This window comes from Oncorhynchus nerka, linkage group LG6 (genome assembly GCF_034236695.1).
Source record: "Oncorhynchus nerka isolate Pitt River linkage group LG6, Oner_Uvic_2.0, whole genome shotgun sequence".
NCBI classification, from domain to species: Eukaryota; Metazoa; Chordata; class Actinopteri; order Salmoniformes; family Salmonidae; genus Oncorhynchus; species Oncorhynchus nerka.
Window position 1 is genome coordinate 92,150,233 of NC_088401.1, and position 17,134 is coordinate 92,167,366.

The 17,134-nt window shown below is 49.2% G+C and overlaps 1 protein-coding gene across 1 annotated transcript in view; it reads left to right on the forward strand.

Moving 5' to 3' along the window:
• Positions 1-211: 211 nt before the first annotated feature.
• The window catches only part of gpr174 (G protein-coupled receptor 174), a 42,658-nt gene continuing 25,735 nt past the window's right edge, over positions 212-17,134 (forward strand). The window contains exon 1 of the mRNA XM_029646512.2: positions 212-667. The gene's annotated coding sequence lies outside the window, so the exon portion shown is untranslated. The remainder of the gene's footprint in view (positions 668-17,134) is intronic.

The window sequence follows — 17,134 nt, forward strand, 5'->3', positions numbered from 1 at the left end:
AAGATATTATAGACCGGAGAGACTATAGAGAGACTAGAGAGAATAAAGAGATTAGAGAGACTAGAAAGAGACTAGAGAGATACTTGAGAGATTACAGGAAGACGATCCAGTGATTCTGAGAACAGAATTGATGGTTTCTAACAGCCACTATAAACCACACCCCCAAACTCACACAGGAAGCTCTATCTGAGATCAACTTGAGACAGAGAAAGTGAGTGAGAGAGAGAGACAGAGAGCGAGAGAGCGAGAGCGAGAGAGAGGCAGACCGAGACAGAGAGCGAGAAAGGTAGAAAGAGGCAGACAGAGGCAGAGAGCGAGAGAGAGAGAGAGAGCTAGGGAGCGAAAGAGCGAGAGAGAGAGCTAGGGAGCGAAAGAGCGAGAGAGAGAGAGAGAGCTAGGGAGCGAAAGAGCGAGAGAGAGCCGCACACAGTACACACTGATAGAAACAGAGAGAAAGAGGTTGAAAGTGAGACATTGAGACAGTGTAGTGATACTGATTGGAAGAAAATAAGAAGAACGGAGTAACAGACTGACACAAAGTTAGACCAGGAGGGCAGAGAGAGAGACAGAGAGAGAGACAGATAGAGAGGCAACATGTGTCTGCTGTGATAAGTTCTACTCTTTCCCTCTAAATAGACTGGGAGACGAACCTTGAGGACAGGCTGAGGTGAGATACAACACTAACAACTATACCATTACGTGTGTGTGTGTGTGTGTGTGTGTGTGGGGGGGATAACGGACTGCTTTAGCTGTATAGTCATGCCTCAGGGAGTAGTCAGGGAGTAGTCAGGTGTAGTCAGGTGTAGACAGGGTGTGGTCAGGGTGTAGTCAGGTATGGTCAGGGTGTAGTCAGGGTGTGGTCAGGGTGTAGTCAGGTGTAGACAGGGTGTGGTCAGGGTGTAGTCAGGTATGGTCAAGGTGTAGTCAGGGTGTGGTCAGGGTGTAGTCTGGTATGGTCAGGGTGTAGACAGGGTGTTGTCAAGGTGGAGTCAGGGTGTAGTCAGGTAGGGTCAGGGTGTAGTCAGGTGGGGTCAGGGTGTAGTCAGGTATAGTTATGCCTCGGGTGTAGTCAGGTGTAGTCAGGTATATTCGGGGTGTAGTCGGGTGTAGGCAGGGTGTAGTCAGGTATATTCGGGGTGTAGCCGGGTGTAGGCAGGGTGTAGTCAGGTAAAGTCAAGGTGTAGTCAGGTATAGTCGTGTCACAGGGTGTAGTCATGACTCAGGGTGTAGTCAGGTTAAATCAGGGTGTAGTCAGGTATAGTCATGCCTCAGGGTGTAGTTAGGTATTTTCAGGGTGTAGCCAGGGGTAGTCAGGGTGTAGACATGTATAATCAGGGTGTAGTCAGGTGTAGTCATGCATCAAGGTGTAGTCAGGTGTAGTCATGCCTCAGGGTGTAATCAGGTGTAGTCAGGTACAATCATTCCTCGGGGTGTAGTCAGGGTGTAATCAGGTGTAGTCAGGGTGTAATCAGGGTGTAGTCAGGGTGTAATCAGGGTGTAGTCAGGGTGTAGTCAGGGTGTAGTCAGGGTGTAATCAGGTGTAGTCAGGGTGTAGTCAGGGTGTAATCAGGGTGTAGTCAGGGTGTAATCAGGGTGTAGTCAGGGTGTAGTCAGGGTGTAGTCAGGGTGTAATCAGGTGTAGTCAGGGTGTAATCAGGTGTAGTCAGGGTGTAGTCAGGGTGTAGTCAGGGTGTAATCAGGGTGTAGTCAGGGTGTAGTCAGGGTGTAATCAGGTGTAGTCAGGTTGTAGTCAGGGTGTAATCAGGTGTAGTCAGGTGTAGTCATGCCTCAGGGTGTAATCAGGTGTAGTCAGGTGTAGTCAGGTGTAGTCAGGTGTAGTCATGCCTTAGGGTGTAGTCCGGTGTAGTCATGACTCAGGGTGTAGTCAGGGTACAGTCAGGTGTAGTCAGGGTGTAGTCAGGTGTAGTCATGCCTTAGGGTGTAGTCCGGTGTAGTCATGACTCATCGTGTAGTCAGGGTACAGTCAGGTGTAGTCAGGGTGTAGTCAGGTGTAGTCATGCCTTAGGGTGTAGTCAGGTGTAGTCATGCCTTAGGGTGTAGTCCGGTGTAGTCATGACTCATCGTGTAGTCAGGGTACAGTCAGGTGTAGTCAGGGTGTAGTCAGGTTTAGTAATGCCTTGGGGTGTAGTCAGGTGTAATCAGGGTATAGTCAGATTCAGGGTTTAGGCAGGTGTAGTCATGCCTCAAGGTGTAGTAGACCTGTGTAGTCCGGTAGAGTCAGGGTGTAGTCAGGTGTAGTTATGCCTCAAGGTGTAGTCCTGTGTAGTCAGAGGTATAGTCATGCCTCAGGGTTTAGTCAGGGGGTGATTAGGCTGTAGGCAGGGTAGGTCTCATGTATTCCTCACCGGTTGGAATGTCTGATAAGTAGTGTGTGTGTGTGTGTGTGTGTGTGTGTGTGTGTGTGTGTGTGTGTGTGTGTGTGTGTGTGTGTGTGTGTGTTTAGTATGGTGAAAGAGTTGAACGAGGGGAACTTTAGCAGTGTAGTGTCAGGACATCACGCGCACGCATACACACACACACACACACACACACACACAAACAAACACACACAGACACACACACACACTTGGCAGTAGTTGGTCCAGGCAGGGCCAGCAGACAGACATCACTAGTCTTCAGAGAGATGAGTCAGGGGGAAGAGTTTCCACTCAGTACAGGGGTGTGTGTGTGTGTGTGTGTGTGTGTGTGTGTGTGTGTGTGTGTGTGTGTGTGTGTGTGTGTGTGTGTGTGCCAGGTCATGATACAAGTCAGTATTCGACGTCCATCCATGTCTGAGGACGTCAGACAACCGGCCACTAGGGGAAACAGTGAATGCTGTTACCTTCATGTAGGTTTCGGTTTGCTAGAGTGTTGTGGACAGGGATGACATTTGGGAGAAAGCATTTACCTTCGATTCCAAAAGTTACATGTTTGAATCGCAAGCTGATCTTATAGTTACACTTTGGTATTTGACGTGATTGGACGAAAATGCATTTTGACCCATTAATTCCATGTGGTTACAGAGTTAAAACAGAAAAAAATGTAAGGGTTAAGTTAAGGAATTAATTCAGTGGTTAAGTTTAGGTATTAATTCAGACTTAGGTTTAGGTATGAATTCAGAGTGGTTACGTGAACGTATTAATTCAGACTTAGGTTTAGGTATGAATTCAGAGTGGTTACGTGAAGGTATTAATTCAGACTTAGGTTTAGGTATGAATTCAGAGTGGTTACGTGAACGTATTAATTCAGACTTAGGTTTAGGTATTAATTCAGAGTGGATAAGGTTAGGTATTAATTCAGAGTGGATAAGGTTAGGTATTCATTCAGAGTGGATAAGGTTAGGTATTCATTCAGAGTGGATAAGGTTAGGTATTAATTCAGAGTGGATAAGGTTAGGTATTAATTCAGAGTGGATAAGGTTAGGTATTCATTCAGAGTGGATAAGGTTAGGTATTCATTCAGAGTGGATAAGGTTAGGTATTCATTCAGAGTGGATAAGGTTAGGTATTCATTCAGAGTGGATAAGGTTAGGTATCATTCAGAGTGGATAAGGTTAGGTATTCATTCAGAGTGGATAAGTGTAGGTATTAAATGAGAGTGGTTAAGGTTAGGTATTAATTCAGAGTGGTTAAGGTTAGGTATTAATTCAGAGTGGATAAGTTTAGGTATTAAATGAGAGTGGTTAGGTTTAGGTATTAATTTCGAGTGGTTAAGATTAGGGCTATGGTTTGAGGAAAGCATAAACCTAAATATTGTTTTTAAATGCAGTATCATCCTGTTTCCATTCAGTATCATCAAGAAGTCTCCCTTCTTGCTAGAAATGTGTAAACTGCTGTGTTGCAGTGGACTATGCAGCATGCTCTTGTTTTGAGCATTGTGGGTTAAATCCCAGAAACGCTGAATCAGCTCCACCACGCACTGGGTCGAAGGTCACCAGAGGAGAGGAGAGAAAGAGAGAGCGAGAGAGCAGCAGAGACAGGAGAGAGAGAGAGAGAGAGAGAGAGAGAGAGGGAGAAGTGCTCTGAGATTATTAGAGATGTGAGAAGCAGGGAAGAGAGGAGCTGGGACAGGGAACATGGTTAAAGGAGAGTGGAGCAGAGTGGACGAGGACAGAGGGGAGTAGAGTGGACGAGGACAGAGGGGAGTAGAGTGGACGAGGACAGAGGGGAGCAGAGTGGACCAGGACAGAGGGGAGTAGAGTGGACGAGGACAGAGGGGAGCAGAGTGGACCAGGACAGAGGGGAGCAGAGTGGACCAGGACAGAGGGGAGTAGAGTGGACGAGGACAGAGGGGAGCAGAGTGGACCAGGACAGAGGGGAGTAGAGTGGACGAGGACAGAGGGGAGTAGAGTGGACCAGGACAGAGGGGAGTAGAGTGGACGAGGTCAGAGGGGAGCAGAGTGGACCAGGAGAGGGGAGTAGAGTGGACGAGGACAGAGGGGAGTAGAGTGGACGAGGACAGAGGGGAGCAGAGTGGACCAGGACAGAGGGGAGTAGAGTGGACCAGGACAGAGGGGAGTAGAGTGGACGAGGACAGAGGGGAGCAGAGTGGACCAAGACAGAGGGGAGTAGAGTGGACCAGGACAGAGGGGAGCAGAGTGGACCAGGACAGAGGGGAGTAGAGTGGACCAGGACAGAGGGAGTAGAGTGGACCAGGACAGAGGGGAGTAGAGTGGACCAGGACAGAGGGGAGCAGAGTGGACCAGGACAGAGGGGAGCAGAGTGGACCAGGACAGAGGGGAGTAGAGTGGACCAGGACAGAGGGGAGTAGAGTGGACCAGGACAGAGGGGAGTAGAGTGGACCAGGACAGAGGGGAGCAGAGTGGACCAGGACAGAGGGGAGTAGAGTGGACCAGGACAGAGGGGAGTATTTGTGCAAATATTTGAGAAATGTTAATGACTTTATGTGGAGAATAGACAGAGGTCAGACAGACCGATAGACATTGGCTAGATAACTGGCCAATTATAGAGGGGGGAGAGATGACAGTGGTCTGGACAGTGTTTGTCACGAACGTTTGTATAGACGGACCAAGGCGCAGTGTATGTTGAGTTCCACATAATATTTAATAGTGAAACTTAGCAAAATAAACAATAAACAAACAAATGAAACAACAAATCGTGACAACAGAGGTGCTACATACACATACTCAAAACATAAACAATAACCCTGAGGTGGAAAACAATCTACTTTAGTATGATCTCCAATTAGAGACAACGATAGCCAGCTGCCTGTAATTGTGAATCATACCAAAACCCCAACATAGAAAAAAAACAACCTAGAACCCCACATAGAAAATATAAACTAGACTAACCCCCCAGTCACGCCCTGACCTACTCCACCATAGAAAATAAAGGCTCTCTATGGTCAGGACGTGACTGTAACCACCCCCCCCCCCCCCCCTCCCCCCAAAGGTGCGTACTCCGGCCACAAAACCTGAAACCAAAAGGGAGGGTTAGGGGGGGTGTCTAGTGTCGGTGGCGGCTCTGGTGCGGGAAAAAGAACCTGCTCATCCTGCAGATCCAGCCATGGACCCAGGCTGAACACTGTGCCTGGGCTGGACCTAGGTGCAGAAAAAGACTCCTGCCATGAAGCGGGACTAGACGCCGTGTCTAGACTGGGCATCGGGGCAGAGGAACACTCCTGTCTTGGAGCTGGAATGGACGCCGTGCCTGGATTGGGCACCTGTGCAGAGGAAGACTCCGGCCTTGGAGCTGGACTGGACGCCGTGCCTGGACTGGACATCGGCGCAGAGGAAAGCTCCTGCCATGGGGCTGGAGGTTCTGGACCGTTTATCGTCGCAGTACGTTCCGGACCGTTGACCATCTCTGGAGGTTCAGGACCGTGGACCGTAGTTGGAGGTTCTAGACTGTGAAACGCTGCCGGAAGCTCTTGACTGGGAACTGTCGCCGGAAGCTCTGGACTGGGAACAGTCGATGGAAGCTCTGGACTGGGAACTGTCGCCGGAAGCTCTTGACTGGGAACAGTCGCCGGAAGCTCTGGACTGGGAACAGTCGCCGGAAGCTCTGGACTGGGAACTGTCGATGGAAGCTCTGGACTGGGAACTGTCGATGGAAGCTCTGGACTGGGAACTGTCGATGGAAGCTCTGGACTGGGAACTGTCGCAGGAAGCCTGGTATGTGGGGCCGGTACTGGTGATACCGGACTGGTGACACGCACCTCAGCGTGAGCACAAGTAGCAGGCACAGGACGTACTGGACTGGGGAGGCGCCTCTATATCAGGTGGTGGTGAGGACAGCCCAGTACATCACAGGGGCCCAGCTCCCTGGCATCCAGGTCCTCTATATCAGGTGGTGGTGAGGACAGCCCAGTACATCACTGGGGCCCAGCTCCCTGACATCCAGGACCTCTATATCAGGTGGTGGTGAGGACAACCCAGTACATCACTGGGGCCCAGCTCCCTGACATCCAGGACCTCTATATCAGGTGGTGATGCAGACAGCCCAGTACATCACTGGGGCCCAGCTCCCTGACATCCAGGACCTCTATATCAGGTGGTTGTGAGGACAGCCCAGTACATCACTGGGGCCCAGCTCCATGACATCCAGGTCCTCTAAATCAGGTGGTGGTGAGGACAGCCCAGTACATCACTGGGGCCCAGCTCCCTGACATCCAGGACCTCTGTATCAGGTGTTGGGGAGGACAGCCCAGTACATCACTGGGGCCCAGCTCCTGACATCCAGGTCCTCTAAATCAGGTGGTGGTGAGGACAGCCCAGTACATCACTGGGGCCCAGCTCCCTGATATCCAGGTCCTCTGTATCAGGTGTGGGGAGGACAGCCCAGTACATCACTGGGGCCCAGCTCCCTGACATCCAGGACCTCTGTATCAGGTGTTGGTGAGGACAGCCCAGTACATCACTGGGGCCCAGCTCCCTGACATCCAGGACCTCTATATCAGGTGGTGGTGCAGACAGCCCAGTACATCACTGGGGCCCAGCTCCCTGACATCCAGGACCTCTATATCAGGTGGTGGTGAGGACAACCCAGTACATCACTGGGGCCCAGCTCCCTGCCATCCAGGACCTCTATATCAGAGGGTGGTGAGGACAGCCCAGTACATCACTGGGGCTCAGCTCCCTGACATCCAGGACCTCTGTATCAGGTGTTGGTGAGGACAGCCCAGTACATCACTGGGGCCCAGCTCCCTGACATCCAGGACCTCTATATCAGGTGGTCGTGAGGACAGCCCAGTACATTACTGGGGCCCAGCTCCCTGGCATCCAGGTCCTCTATATCAGGTGGTGGTGAGGACAGCCCAGTACATCACTGGGTCCCAGCTCCCTGACATCCAGGACCTCTATATCAGGTGGTGGTGCAGACAGCCCAGTACATCACTGGGGCCCAGCTCCCTGACATCCAGGACCTCTATATCAGGTGGTGGTGAGGACAGCCCAGTACATCAATGGGGCCCAGCTCCCTGACATCCAGGACCTCTATATCAGGTGTTGGTGAGGACAGCCCAGTACATCCCTGGGGCCGAGCTCCCTGACATCCAGGTTCTCTATATCAAGTGGTGGTGAGGACAGCCCAGTACATCACTGGGGCCCAGCTCCCTGCCATCCAGGACCTCTGTATCAGGTGGTGGTGAGGACAGCCCAGTACATCACTGGGGCCCAGCTCCCTGACATCCAGGACCTCTGTATCAGAGGGTGATGAGGACAGCCCAGTACATCACTGGGGCCCAGCTCCCTGCCATCCAGGACCTCTATATCAGAGGGTGGTGAGGACAGCCCAGTACATCACTGGGGCCCAGCTCCCTGCCATCCAGGACCTCTATATCAGAGGGTGGTGAGGACAGCCCAGTACATCACTGGGGCCCAGCTCCCTGCCATCCAGGACCTCTGTATCAGAGGGTGGTGAGGACAGCCCAGTACATCACTGGGGCCCAGCTCCCTGCCATCCAGGACCTCTGTATCAGAGGGTGGTGAGGACAGCCCAGTACATCACTGGGGCCCAGCTCCCTGCCATCCAGGACCTCTGTATCAGAGGTGGTGGTGCCCAGGCCATCCAGGACCTCTGTATCCCAGTACATCACTGGGGCCCAGCTCCCTGCCATCCAGGACCTCTATATCAGGTGTTGGTGAGGACAGCCCAGTACATCACTGGGGCCCAGCTCCCTGCCATCCAGGACCTCTATATCAGAGGGTGGTGATTAGAATTCTAGATTCTGCACATTGTTGATATGGTATTAGAACTGACCCTGGAACTGACCCTATACAGTATATAGATTCTGCACATTGTTAATATGGTATTAGAACTGACCCTGGAACTGACCCTATACTTTCTCCTGTTCTCTAATTTATCTTTATTTCTCCTGTGTTTTGTTCTACCTTGATATTTTTAATACTATTGATATTGATTACTGCATTATTGGGGTTACAGCATAGAATAAAGGTATTTCAATGTGGCATGTGACTTTAAACATGCTACTGTGGTACTGGTACACTGTGTATATAGCCTAGTTATCATTACTGAGTACTGGTACCCTGTGTATATAGACTAGTTATCATTACTCAGTACTGGTACCCTGAGTATATAGACTAGTTATCATTACTCAGTACTGGTACCCTGAGTATATAGACTAGTTATCATTACTGGTACCCTGTGTATATAGACTAGTTATCATTACTCAGTACTGGTACCCTGAGTATATAGACTAGTTATCATTACTCAGTACTGGTACCCTGAGTATATAGACTAGTTATCATTACTCAGTACTGGTACCCTGAGTATATAGACTAGTTATCATTACTCAGTACTGGTACCCTGAGTATATAGACTAGTTTCATTACTCAGTACTGGTACCCTGAGTATATAGCCTAGTTATCATTACTCAGTACTGGTACCCTGTGTATATAGCCTAGTTATCATTACTCAGTACTGGTACCCTGAGTATATAGCCTAGTTATCATTACTCAGTACTGGTACCCTGTGTATATAGCCTAGTTATCATTACTCAGTACTGGTACCCTGAGTATATAGTCTAGTTATCATTACTCAGTACTGGTACCCTGTGTATATAGCCTAGTTATCATTACTCAGTACTGGTACCCTGAGTATATAGCCTAGTTATCATTACTCAGTACTGGTACCCTGAGTATATAGCCTAGTTATCATTACTCAGTACTGGTACCCTGTGTATATAGCCTAGTTATCATTACTCAGTACTGGTACCCTGAGTATATAGCCTAGTTATCATTACTCAGTACTGGTACCCTGTGTATATAGCCTAGTTATCATTACTCAGTACTCACCCTCTGGAAGGGACTCAAACTTCACCCTCTGTAAGGGACTCAAACCTCGCCCTCTGTAAGGGACTAAAACCCTCACCCTCTGTAAGGGACTAAAACCCTCACCCTCTGTAAGGGACTAAAACCCTCACCCTCTGTAAGGGACTAAAACCCTCACCCTCTGTAAGGGACTCAACCCTCACCCTCTGTAAGGGACTCAACCCTCACCCTCTGTAAGGGACTAAAACCTTCGCCCTCTGTAAGGGACTAAAACCCTCAACCTCTGTAAGGGACTAAAACCCTCACCCTCTGTAAGGGACTCAACCCTCACCCTCTGTAAGGGACTTAACCCTCACCCTCTGTAAGGACTCAACTCTCACCCTCTGTAAGGGACTCAACCCTCACCCTCTGTAAGGGACTAAAACCCTCACCCTCTGTAAGGGACTCAACCCTCACCCTGTGTAAGGGACTCAACCCTCACCCTGTGTAAGGGACTCAACACTCACCCTCTGTAAGGGACTCAACTCTCACCCTCTGTAAGGGACTCAACTCTCACCCTCTGTAAGGGACTCAACCCTCACCCTCTGTAAGGGACTCAACCCTCACCCTCTGTAAGGGACTCAACCCTCACCCTCTGTAAGGGACTCAACCCTCACCCTCTGTAAGGGACTCAACCCTCACCATCTGTAAGGGACTAGAACCCTCACCCTCTGTAAAGGACTCAACCCTCGCCCTCTGTAAGGACTCAACCCTCACCCTCTGTAAGGGACTCAACCCTCACCCTCTGTAAAGGACTCAACCCTCACCCTCTGTAAGGGACTCAACCCTCACCATCTGTAAGGGACTAAAACCCTCACCCTCTGTAAGGGACTAAAACCCTCACCATCTGTAAGGGACTAAAACCCTCACCCTCTGTAAGGGACTCAACCCTCACCCTCTGTAAGGACTCAACCCTCACCCTCTGTAAGGGACTCAACCTCACCCTCCTCACCCTCACCCTGTAAGGACTCAACCCTGTAAGGACTCACCCTCTGTAAGGGACTCAACCCTCACCATCTGTAAGGGACTCAACCCTCAAACCAACCCTCACCCTCTGTAAGGGACTAAAACCCTCACCCATCTGTCTCATCCCTCAAGGGACTAAAACCCTCACCATCTGTAAGGGACTCAACCCTCACCCTCTGTAAGGACTCAACCCTCACCCTCTGTAAGGGACTAAAACCCTCACCCTCTGTAAGGGACTCAACCCTCACCCTCTGTAAGGGACTCAACCCTCACCCTCTGTAAGGGACTCAACCCTCACCCTCTGTAAGGGACTCAACCCTCACCCTCTGTAAGGGACTCAACACTCACCCTCTGTAAGGGACTCAACTCTCACCCTCTGTAAGGACTAAAACCCTCACCCTGTAAGGGACTAAAACCCTCACCCTCTGTAAGGGTCTCAACCCTCACCCTCTGTAAGGGACTAAAACCCTCGCCCTCTGTAAGGACTCAACCCTCACTCACTGTAAGGGACTAAAACCCTCACCCTCTGTAAGGGTCTCAACCCTCACCCTCTGTAAGGACTCAACCCTCACCCTCTGTAAGGGACTCAAACCTCACCATCTGTAAGGGACTCAACCCTCACCCTCTGTAAGGACTCAACCCTCACCCTCTTTAAGGGACTCAACCCTCACCATCTGTAAGGGACTAAAACCCTCACCATCTGTAAGGGACTCAACCCTCACCCTCTGTAAGGACTCAACACTCACCCTCTGTAAGGGACTAAAACCCTCGCCCTCTGTAAGGACTCAACCCTCACCCTCTGTAAGGGTCTCATCCCTCACCCTCTGTAAGGGACTCAACCCTCACCCTCTGTAAGGACTCAACCCTCACCCTCTGTAAGGGACTCAAACCTCACCCTCTGTAAGGGACTCAACCCTCACCCTCTGTAAGGACTCAACCCTCACCCTCTGTAAGGGACTCAACCCTCACCCTCTGTAAGGGACTCAACCCTCACCCTCTGTAAGGGACTCAACCCTCACCATCTGTAAGGGACTAAAACCCTCACCCTCTGTAAGGGACTCAACCCTCACCCTCTGTAAGGGTCTCAACCCTCACCATCTGTAAGGGTCTCAACCCTCACCATCTGTAAGGGACTCAACCCTCACCCTCTGTAAGGGACTCAACCCTCACCCTCTGTAAGGGACTCAACCCTCACCCTCTGTAAGGGACTCAACCCTCACCCTCTGTAAGGGACTCAACCCTCACCCTCTGTAAGGGACTCAACCCTCACCCTCTGTAAGGGACTCAACACTCACCCTCTGTAAGGGACTCAACTCTCACCCTCTGTAAGGACTCAACCCTCACCCTGTAAGGGACTAAAACCCTCACCCTCTGTAAGGGTCTCAACCCTCACCCTCTGTAAGGACTCAACCCTCACCCTCTGTAAGGGACTAAAACCCTCGCCCTCTGTAAGGACTCAACCCTCACTCACTGTAAGGGACTCAACCCTCACCCTCTGTAAGGGACTCAAACCTCACCATCTGTAAGGGACTCAACCCTCACCCTCTGTAAGGGACTCAACCCTCACCCTCTGTAAGGGACTCAACACTCACCCTCTGTAAGGGACTCAACTCTCACCCTCTGTAAGGGACTCAACTCTCACCCTCTGTAAGGACTCAACCCTCACCCTGTAAGGGACTAAAACCCTCACCCTCTGTAAGGGTCTCAACCCTCACCCTCTGTAAGGACTCAACCCTCACCCTCTGTAAGGGACTAAAACCCTCGCCCTCTGTAAGGACTCAACCCTCACTCACTGTAAGGGACTCAACCCTCGCCCTCTGTAAGGGACTCAAACCTCACCATCTGTAAGGGACTCAACCCTCACCCTCTGTAAGGACTCAACCCTCACCCTCTGTAAGGGACTCAACCCTCACCCTCTGTAAGGGACTCAACCCTCACCCTCTGTAAGGGACTCAACCCTCACCCTCTGTAAGGGACTCAACCCTCACCATCTGTAAGGGACTAAAACCCTCACCCTCTGTAAGGGACTCAACCCTCACCCTCTGTAAGGGACTCAACCCTCACCCTCTGTAAGGGACTCAACCCTCACCATCTGTAAGGGACTCAACCCTCACCATCTGTAAGGGACTAAAACCCTCACCCTCTGTAAGGGACTCAACCCTCACCCTCTGTAAGGGACTCAACCCTCACCCTCTGTAAGGGACTCAACCCTCACCCTCTGTAAGGGACTCAACCCTCACCATCTCTCAACCCGCACCATCTGTAAGGGACTCAACCCTCACCCTCTGTAAGGGACTCAACCCTCACCCTCTGTAAGGGACTCAACACTCACCCTCTGTAAGGGACTCAACACTCACCCTCTGTAAGGGACTCAACTCTCACCCTCTGTAAGGACTCAACCCTCACCCTGTAAGGGACTAAAACCCTCACCCTCTGTAAGGGACTCAACCCTCACCCTCTGTAAGGGACTCAACCCTCACCATCTGTAAGGGACTAAAACCCTCACCCTCTGTAAGGGTCTCAACCCTCACCATCTGTAAGGGACTCAACCCTCACCATCTGTAAGGGACTAAAACCCTCACCCTCTGTAAGGGTCTCAACCCTCACCCTCTGTAAGGGACTCAACCCTCGCCCTCTGTAAGGGACTCAACCCTCACCCTCTGTAAGGGACTCAACCCTCACCCTCTGTAAGGGACTCAACCCTCAGCCCAACCTCCTCATACTGGACTAGCTAGAACAGAAAATACTTACCTTTACTTTGGCAGCCCAGTGGAGTCAGAGGTGTAAAATAAGACAGCGGGAGACATATTTGTGGTGCTCATAACAAATAAAAGGTTGGAGGACCGGGGATGGGAGAAATACAACTGAAAGGCCTCTCAGGTAACTGGTGGGGTAATTTGGGGTAATGGGGGAGAGGTGGGACCAATTCCAGGTGCCAATTGGTTGCAGCACCTGGACTGGGTAGTGATGGTGTTGAATCACCAGCCCCTGTTGGTGCCTGTAGAGCTGTCCATGGTGCTGACTCACCATGGCCCCTCAAGCCCTATAGAGCTGTCCATGGTCCTGAGTCACCTTGGCCTCTCTAGCCCTCTAGAGTTGATGAAGGTCCAGCTCCTGCCTTGGTAGCTCCCTGCTGGACCCCAGGTTGCCACACTTCCCAGAACATGTGTAAAGCCTGATGACGAATCTCCAGTGGATCTCCCTTCTAAATGACCTGCAGAGTATTAAAAATATAAATATTTATTTTATACTTAAGACAAGTCAGTCAGTCTGTTGCCTGTTGAACCTCTCAGCTCTGCCTTGTTACAGAAAACCAACCATAGCACTATACACTGAGTATACCAAAAGTTAAGAACACCTTCCTAATATTGAGCTTGCCCACAGAACAGCCTCAAATCGTTGGGGCACAGACTCTACAAGGTGTCGAAAGCATTCCACAGGGATGCTGGCCCATGTTGACGCCAATGCTTCCCACAGTTGTCAAGTTGGCTGGATGTCCTTTGGATGTTGGACCATTCTTGATTCAGATGGGAAACTGTTGACTGTGAAAAACCCAGCAGCGTTGCAGTTTTTGACACAAACCGGTGCGCCTGGCACTTACTACCATACCCTGTTCAAAGGCACTTTCATCTTGCTCATTCACCCTCTGAATGGAACACCTATCCATGTCTGAAATGTCTCAAGGCTTTAACATCCTTCTTTAACCCGTCTCCTCCCCTTCATCTACACTGAAGTGGATTTAACAAGTGGCATCAATAAGAGATCACAGCTTTCACCTGGTCAATCTGTCATGTTCATGATGCTTGTACAGTCGTTGCCAAAAGTTTTGAGAATGACACAAATGTTAATTTCCACAAAGTTTGCTGCTTCAGTGTCTTTAGATATTTTTGTCAGATGTTACTATGGAATACCGAAGTATAATTATTAGCATTTCATAAGCGTCAAAGGCTTTTATTGACAAATTGTGAGTGAGCCTACTCCCTTGGCTGATGCTTTACTGTTGGCATGACACAGGATGCCCCAAACAATCGGAAAGGGGATTCATCAGAGAAAATGACTTTACCCCAGTCCTCAGCAGTCCAATCCCTGTACCTTTTGCAGAATATCAGTCTGTCCCTGATGTTTTTCCTGGAGAGAAGTAGCTTCTTTGCTGCCCTTCTTGACACCAGGCCATCCTCCAAAAGTCTTCGCCTCACTCTGCGTGCAGATGCACTCACACCTGCCTGCTGCCATTCCTGAGCAAGCTCTGTACTGGTGGTGCTCCAATCCCGCAACTGAATAACCTTTAGGAGACAGTCCTGGCGCTTGCTGGACTTTCTTGGGCGCCCTGAAGCCTTTTTCACAACAATTGAACTGCTCTCCTTGAAGTTCTTGATGATCCGAAATAGTTGATTTAAGTGCAATCTTACTGGCAGCAATATCCTTGCCTGTGAAGCCCTTTTTGTGCAAAGCAATGATGACGGCACGTGTTTCCTTGCAGGTAACAATGGTTGACAGAGGAAGAACAATGATTCCAAGCACCACCCTCCTTTTGAAGCTTCCAGTCTGTTATTCAAAATCAATCAGCATGACAGAGTGATCTCCAGCTTTGTCCTCGACATCACTCACACCTGTGTTAACGAGAGAATCACTGACATGATGTCAGCTGGTCCTTTTGTGGCAGGGCTGAAATGCAGTAGAAATGTTTTTGGGGGATTCAGTTCATTTGCATGGCAAAGAGGGACTTTGCAATTCATTGCAATTCATCTGATCACTCTTCATAACATTCTGGAGTATATGCAAATTACCATCATACAAACTGAGGCAGCAGACGCTGTGAAAATGTATATTTGTGTCATTCTCCAAACTTTTGGCCACGACTGTATGTTCTGTGGTCCGTTGTAGCTCAGTTAGTAGAACATGGTCCTCTGTAGTTAGTAGAACATGGTCCTCTGTAGTTCAGTTAGTAGAACATGGTCCTCTGTAGTTAGTAGAACATGGTCCTCTGTAGTTCATGGTCCTCTGTTAGTAGAACATGGTCCTCTGTAGTTAGTAGAACATGGTCCTCTGTAGTTCAGTTAGTAGAACATGGTCCTCTGTAGTTAGTAGAACATGGTCCTCTGTAGTTCAGTTAGTAGAACATGGTCCTCTGTAGTTAGTAGAACATGGTCCTCTGTAGTTCAGTTAGTAGAACATGGTCCTCTGTAGTTAGTAGAACATGGTCCTCTGTAGTTCAGTTAGTAGAACATGGTCCTCTGTAGTTAGTAGAACATGGTCCTCTGCAGTTCAGTTAGTAGAACATGGTCCTCTGTAGTTCAGTTAGTAGAACATGGTCCTCTGTAGCTCAGTTAGTAGAACATGGTCCTCTGTAGTTCAGTTAGTAGAACATGGTCCTCTGTAGTTCAGTTAGTAGAACATGGTCCTCTGTAGTTAGTAGAACATGGTCCTCTGTAGTTAGTAGAACATGGTCCTCTGTAGATCAGTTAGCAGAACATGGTCCTCTGTAGTTAGTAGAACATGGTCCTCTGTAGTTAGTAGAACATGGTCCTCTGTAGTTAGTATAACATGGTCCTCTGTAGTTCAGTTAGTAGAACATGGTCCTCTGTAGTTAGTAGAACATGGTCCTCTGTAGTTCAGTTAGTAGAACATGGTCCTCTGTAGAACATGGTCCTCTGTAGTTAGTAGAACATGGTCCTCTGTAGATCAGTTAGTAGAACATGGTCCTCTGTAGATCAGTTAGCAGAACATGGTCCTCTGTAGTTCAGTTAGTAGAACATGGTCCTCTGTAGTTAGTAGAACATGGTCCTCTGCAGTTCAGTTAGTAGAACATGGTCCTCTGTAGTTCAGTTAGTAGAACATGGTCCTCTGTAGTTCAGTTAGTAGAACATGGTCCTCTGTAGTTAGTAGAACATGGTCCTCTGTAGTTCAGTTAGTAGAACATGGTCCTCTGTAGTTCAGTTAGTAGAACATGGTCCTCTGTAGATCAGTTAGTAGAACATGGTCCGCTGTAGATCAGTTAGTAGAACATGGTCCGCTGTAGATCAGTTAGTAGAACATGGTCCTCTGTAGTTAGTAGAACATGGTCCTCTGTAGTTCAGTTAGTAGAACATGGTCCTCTGTAGTTAGTAGAACATGGTCCTCTGTAGTTAGTAGAACATGGTCCTCTGTAGTTCAGTTAGTAGAACATGGTCCTCTGTAGATCAGTTAGTAGAACATGGTCCGCTGTAGATCAGTTAGTAGAACATGGTCCTCTGTAGTTAGTAGAACATGGTCCTCTGTAGTTCAGTTAGTAGAACATGGTCCTCTGTAGTTAGTAGAACATGGTCCTCTGTAGCTAGTAGAACATGGTCCGCTGTAGATCAGTTAGTAGAACATGGTCCTCTGTAGTTAGTAGAACATGGTCCTCTGTAGTTCAGTTAGTAGAACATGGTCCTCTGTAGTTAGTAGAACATGGTCCTCTGTAGTTAGTAGAACATGGTCCTCTGTAGATCAGTTAGTAGAACATGGTCCTCTGTAGATCAGTTAGTAGAACATGGTCCTCTGTAGTTAGTAGAACACGGTCTTCTGTAGTTAGTAGAACATGGTCCTCTGTAGTTCAGTTAGTAGAACATGGTCCTCTGTAGTTAGTAGAACATGGTCCTCTGTAGATCAGTTAGTAGAACATGGTCCTCTGTAGATCAGTTAGTAGAACATGGTCCTCTGTAGTTAGTAGAACATGGTCCTCTGTAGTTCAGTTAGTAGAACATGGTCCTCTGTAGTTCAGTTAATAGAACATGGTCCTCTGTAGTTCAGTTAATAGAACATGGTCCTCTGTAGTTAGTAGAACATGGTCCTCTGTAGTTCAGTTAATAGAACATGGTCCTCTGTAGTTCAGTTAATAGAACATGGTCCTCTGTAGTT